Genomic DNA, 6,371 nt, shown 5'->3' with positions numbered 1-6,371 from the left:
TTGCAAGGCTGGTGGCTGTGTGGGTGGGGTGGGGTGGGGGGTGCCCAATGTCTTCTGCTCCACCTGCACCACATTGCTGAGCGTTTTTGGGGACATCATGGGTGTCTTCTGACCTTACCACACAGCATGGCTTGAGTGCATTTGGCCTCTCTGGTGTCTTATGCAGCAACATAAGTTGTGGTATGGACCAGGGTATCTCAGTTGTCCTCTACCTGCCTGGGTGTCTACATCTACAGACTCAGTAGCATGAGGCATGCCCTTAAAGTGCCCTCCCTCATTTGTTATACTCTCACAATTATACTATAAGTAATTTTCTAACTTAAGCTTAAGATGAATTAATCATAAATTTTCATAAAATGAATGTATAGTACAATCCCTTTGAAATTTTTCCTTTGACAGAATTAACTTATAATTTTTATATATATTTGAATTGTTAATATTTTAATAGATGAAATCATTATACAGTTAAAGTATGCATATCTTTCCACTATCATACAGATAATTTTTTATTAAGAGGTGTATGGTGGTTAGAAAAATCCATACATATATAGCTGCTAATCCCCTACAATGAAGAGCCAAGAGCAAATGATCAGAATGGCATTAATATGATAACTCTTTGAGGGATTATTTTCAAAAGAATCAAACTTGCATCTGTTCAGTAATGAAAAGTGTACAAAGGTATTTACTGGCTTATTTAAAATATCCAATGTTATTATTTTTGAACATTATATAGCTGAAAATTAAATATCATGTATCAGCTAATTGATAAGCTAAACAATGCCTCTTGTCAGATCAAAATTTCAAGAAGAGTCTTTTTTCCAGTGACATTTCCTTCTAAATCTATGTAAAAATAATGAGGAGACTGAGTGCTGGAGAACATGCACATCATTTTGGATGGTTTAGAAACAAGCCTGTATACTACATATGACATGAAAGATAGTCTATAAAGATGGAACTTGGCTCACAGTTATCTTCCAAATTGTACTATGATCTTTTAGCATTTTAGGATAATTTCAAACAGTTCACAAAGTTGGTGCCAAGGTTTCTAGCAGCTGAGTTTCTGTGGCTATGTAAAATTTACTTTGAATAATAATAGTATCTTTGTCTTGAAATTAAAAGTTCAAATAGTAAGATTCCTTGTAAGCTTACATTATATAGTTGTGTGTGAAATTCACAATGCAAAGATTTCTGATAGTTTTTTTTTTGTTTCAAATTAGACAGTAATGTTAAATTGTTCTATTTATAAAATAATACAAGTTTCTTTTTTTTCACTTTTCAAGGTTTATTTGGTGTTTTCATTGGCATGACACTTGGGTAGTTGGTTGCATCAATCCATATGCAGATGTTTCATCATATCTCAATGTACACTACAGACACATAATACAAAAATAATATCCTTAGAACAGTTATGCACAAATATGCACGTTATGACTAACTGGGAACTCACTGGCCTAGGCATGTTTGGTGAGGGTGCACAGCAGACATGGCAGGCTCATAAGGTAACTGAAGCCTGCACACAATTGGCAGTGTGTCTCAGAGACAGTGGGACTGTCACACCAACCAGGTTACCACTACTCAAGTACCACTTAGCATCAAGGTAGAGCTGTGGGAACTGCCACCTTAACACAACACCACTAAGCACAGCTCAGATGAGGAGACAGTGTGTGGTCTCCATAGAAACCCTGCTACAGCCTGGACAGTGAAGCTCTAGGACATCTGAGGATTTTAGAACTGCAGCTCTTTCTAGATGCCCCAGAGCGTATCTGCACTCTTCTTCTTCAAGCGGACCTCGTCTTCAGAAGTCAGAGTCACCTTGACAACATCTGAAATTCCATTTTGTCCCAGCACACAAAGGACACTGAGGAAGGCATCATCCTTGATCCCATAGAGACCCTTAATCATGGTAGAAATGGGATGCATCCGCTTAAGATTCTTCATCCTGCTCTCAGCCAGGTCGGCCACAGAGAGAGACCAATGGTCCAGGAGGTATATTCTTTGAGTTTAATCACCTCATAGGCTCTGTCAACCACCTGCTTGTGAACCTCCTTCCACTGCTCCTTGTCTACATCGGAGCCCAGTTCTGGGTTCAGATTCTTTAGGGAGACACCAGCAACATTCATACCGCTCCACACATGCACACTGGAGTCTCCATGCTCCCCTAAGACCCATCCATGACAGCTTAGTGGATGAATGCCCAGCCTTTCTCCCATCAGGTAATGGAACCGAGCTGAATCCAGATTGCAACCACTCCCAATAACTCGGTTTTTGGGGAAGCCACTTATCTTTCAGGCCATGTAGGTCAAGATATCCACTGGGTTTGAAACAATAAGCAGCTTGCAGTTTGGACTGTACTTCACAACATTGGGACTAATGAACTTGAAGATGTTCACATTTCGCTGGACCAGATTGAGTCAGCTCTCTCCCTCTTGCTGATGGGCCTCCACTGTGATGATGACCAGCTTGGAGTTTGCAGTCACAGTATAGTCTTTGCCAGAGACAATTTTTGGTGTTCTGAGGAAAAGGCTGCCATGCTGGAGATGCATCATCTCTCCCTTCAGCTTGTCTTCCATGACATCAACAAGGGCAAGCTCATCAGCCAAGTCCTTCATTAGGATACTGATGGCACAAGCCATGCCAACAGCACCAACCCCAATAACTGTAATCTTGTTCCTTGGGGGCTTGTTCTTCCTTAAATAGATTCACCATCAGCTGGTCCTTGAGGGTTACCATCTTGGTGGACTTTGAACCTTTTGGGACCGGGAGTGCAGGATGGACAGCAGCATGGTCTGGGCATGGCGACAGAGGCTCCAGTAAGTTTCTTTTAATAATGCATTTTCCAATATTTAAATTAATTAATTTCAGGAGACTAATAAAAGAATAGGTTAATGCTTTTCATCTCCTTTTCTAATATAACTTTTAAACTTCAAAAAAATGGAATTAATAAGGTGCAAATCTAATTAGAATTTCTCAGTGGATACCAAGATGGAGGGCTACTGGCTTTTCTGTTTCTCAAGGGAAGATTTGCAAGATAACTTGATGCTACACTTCAAGGTTCAAATGTGCTCTAAACTCACTCTGAGTTTTAATTGCTGTTGCAAGAGGCATATTATGTGGGTCTTCAGAGGTATTTAGTTTATATTTGCCTATCCTAAATGCATTACTGCTATTTCTAAAGTGTCTTATTTCCCAGGCAGCATATTATGTAAGCCAGAACTGTATAATGTCAGTCCTGTTCTCTATCATGGTTGTTGGCCTTGCTAACATATCCAGAGGTCCTGGAGCACAAATCCAATGTTCTTAGGACGTAAACAACTCTCCTAAGCAGATAAATGCAATTGAAGAAGTGAAAGATGTTTAAAAATACAGTCTCTAAAATCCAACATTAAATATTCTTATATAAGCTTATTTACTGTTCTACCATGTGATGATGGAGCAAGAAGGATCTAGTCAAGGATGTGCATCTACTCTTGGATTGTTCAGCCTACAGAACTTTGGCAATCCACTCTGTTCATTATAAAGTATCTAGTCTCCTATATTTTGTTGCAGTCAGGAAAATCCAAGACACCTGACTTCAATCCATATGTTTTAACCAGGTTATTTTACTTGGTCCTTGGTACATATGTCCTTATAGTTTACCTGCATATCTGAAAGGGCCAGGCCTGCCTGTCCAGAGCTACAAGATCTCCATGACACAAATCAACATTAGAATATCCAAGAGGAGTCCCAGTGTGGGCCCAGTATAGAGGGTGTAACAAAGCCAGAGTCCTGGATTCAGACCAATGACTCATTGCAATGAACACTTACAAGTAAAGATCTGTGGACTACAGGGTATATTTTGTGATTCACTGGCCCACACTATGGCTTCCATGCTGAAAATTTTTTGTTTTGTTTTTTGTTTGTTTGCTTGCTTAGATTTCTGGGTTTTGTTTGTTAACTTTGGTTTTACTTTTAAATTTTGTTTTGGGGGGTTGCAAGGGAAGAAGGTGAATACAGGGGATGGGGAAATGAGTGGAATTGGGATGCATGATGGGATGCATGATGGGATTGGGATCCACAAAAAAATCAATAAGAAGTTAAAATTAAAAAAAGGAAATCAAATACATATTAGTTTGAAACTATATTGCAATTGATTATATACAATATTTAAAATAACTACTTTAGAAAAGATGCTGTTAAAAGTCAGTGTCATAGGGGAAAAACAGTTTTAATATCTTTGACTATAAGCAGATGTAGTAAGGAAAAAAATCAATAAAAACAGGAGCATTTATTTGTGGTGTTGTTGTGTTCCCAACAATATTGTGCACCCTAATAAACCTATCTCGGGTCAGAGAGCAGACAACCACTAGAACAAAGCCAGAAATGGTGGCTAGAAAATGGGTCAGAGCAAACCATAGCAGAAGTTGGGTGGTGGTGGTGCACACCTTTAATCCCAGCACTTGGGAGGCAGAGCCATGTGGATCTCTGTGTTCAAGGCCACTTTAGAAAAAGCCAGGCATGGTGACCCATGCCTTTAATCCCAGAAACCCAGCCTTTAATCCCAGGGAGTGATGCAGAACGTAGAAAGATATATAAGACATGAAAACCAGGCACCAGAGTTAGTTAAGCATTTGGTTGGTTTAGCATTCAGGCTTGGAACAGCACAGTTTAGCTGAGAGCCACTGGGATGAGGATTCAGAAGCTTGCAGTCTGAGAAAATGAGACCAGCTGAGGAACTGGTGAGGTGAGGAAACTGTGGCTTGTTCTGCTTCTCTGATCTTCCAGCATTTACCCCAATAACTGGCCTCAGGTTTGATTTTATTAATAAGTATCATTAAGTATTCCTACTACATTTATTTTTAATTTTACTTTTGCTATCATAATATAATTTCAATTTTTCTCCCTTCTTATTCCTCTTTTGAAACCCTCCCAATTACCCTGTCCCACTATACTTCAAATTTATGGTCTCTTTTTTTTTTAACTAATTGTTATTACATATATACATATATATGAACAAAAGTGTTATAACTGAAATATATATATGTGTGTGTGTGTGTATGTGTGTGTGTGTTACTAAATATAGACTATTCAATCCATATAATGCTACTTGCATGTATATTTTCATGGATGATAATTTAGTACTGGACAACCATTTTTTGTGTTTTTCCCTAGAGAAGATCATCTCTCTCACTCCTAGGTTTCCTCAGTTACCTGTAGTTCTTTGTATGTAGACCTGAGGCCTCAAGTATTCTTCCTTGTCCACTTTGACATGTCCATTTGTTTCATCCTTGTTTATCCCATGTTTGGACAGTCATGAAACTTTATGGGTGTAGCTTCTGATATTGCTGATTTCTATTCAAAATAATTTACTCAAATTATTCAAATAAATTATTCAAAAGTACTAAAGAGGATTTTATTTTCTTTTTGGATCTATTCTCTTCCAAATTGGTATTCTCTCTACTTGAATGGATTAATTAGACTTCCTTTTGTAGTAACTAATTAGGTATTTTATATAACAATTTTGTTCATACAATATGTTTTTTTTTCCTATTCTCTCCTCTGTCCCAGTTTCTCCCCAATCCTTATCCACTTCTGTGCTCTCTTTTGTCTCTCATTCTAAATCCCTCACTTTATCTCTCCTTGTCACTTGGCAGGCTCATAAAAGAATAGTTGACCAACACTAAATAAATTCTATGTTGTTGAGTTGTGTTTGTATGCCCTTCACTATTTTTTAAACTTTGTCTTATTTAAGTTAATTTATTTTGATTTTAATTTTGTTTCTCTGTTTTTATTTTTGGTTTTGAGGGAAACAGAATTTTAGTTTTAAATCAAAACTTACATTTAATGTGTCATTTAACTTTCTTTTTCCAACACTTGACACATAAACCCCATTATATAGGAATCCATTTATAGTGGGTTTTACCTCTGGATTCTAAATGGCTTTGCTTAGAAATATTTTTTTGTAAATATTCATACTACATGTACTTTGTTGTTTTAATTATAACCTCATCCTTTCCTCAAGATCTGTGTTACCCTATTTTTTCCCATCTCAATTCTCAGACTACGATAATTTACTAAGCCGAATTTCGAGTTTTTCTTCACTAATATTAACATTTTCTTCCTTATTTTAAGCACTTCAAACATGTTAAAAAATATTCAAAATTCAGAATATTAATATTTTAAAAATAACTATTCTTGTTCAATCAACAAGAAATATTACTTGTACACCTTCATTTCACTCAATGTGACTCATGTATATTCCATGAAATTTCACTCAGTTTCAGTATTGAGAAAGCATGAGTCGAATCTCCTTCAGATTACTACAGCTAACTCCTTCCCTCTTTGTTGCCCAGGTTTAATTTGGAATTCAGAGAACCTCTGTTCTAGTTTGGAAG

The 6,371-nt window shown here is 37.3% G+C and overlaps 1 pseudogene; it reads right to left on the bottom strand.

Annotated features, from left to right (window-relative positions):
- Positions 1 to 1,725: 1,725 nt before the first annotated feature.
- On the bottom strand, positions 1,726 to 2,730 carry LOC118593367 (annotated as a pseudogene).
- Between the last annotated feature and the right edge of the window lie 3,641 nt (positions 2,731 to 6,371).

This window comes from Onychomys torridus, chromosome 11 (assembly GCF_903995425.1).
Source record: "Onychomys torridus chromosome 11, mOncTor1.1, whole genome shotgun sequence".
Classification (NCBI taxonomy): Eukaryota; Metazoa; Chordata; class Mammalia; order Rodentia; family Cricetidae; genus Onychomys; species Onychomys torridus.
This window is presented reverse-complemented; position numbering and strand designations above follow the sequence as displayed.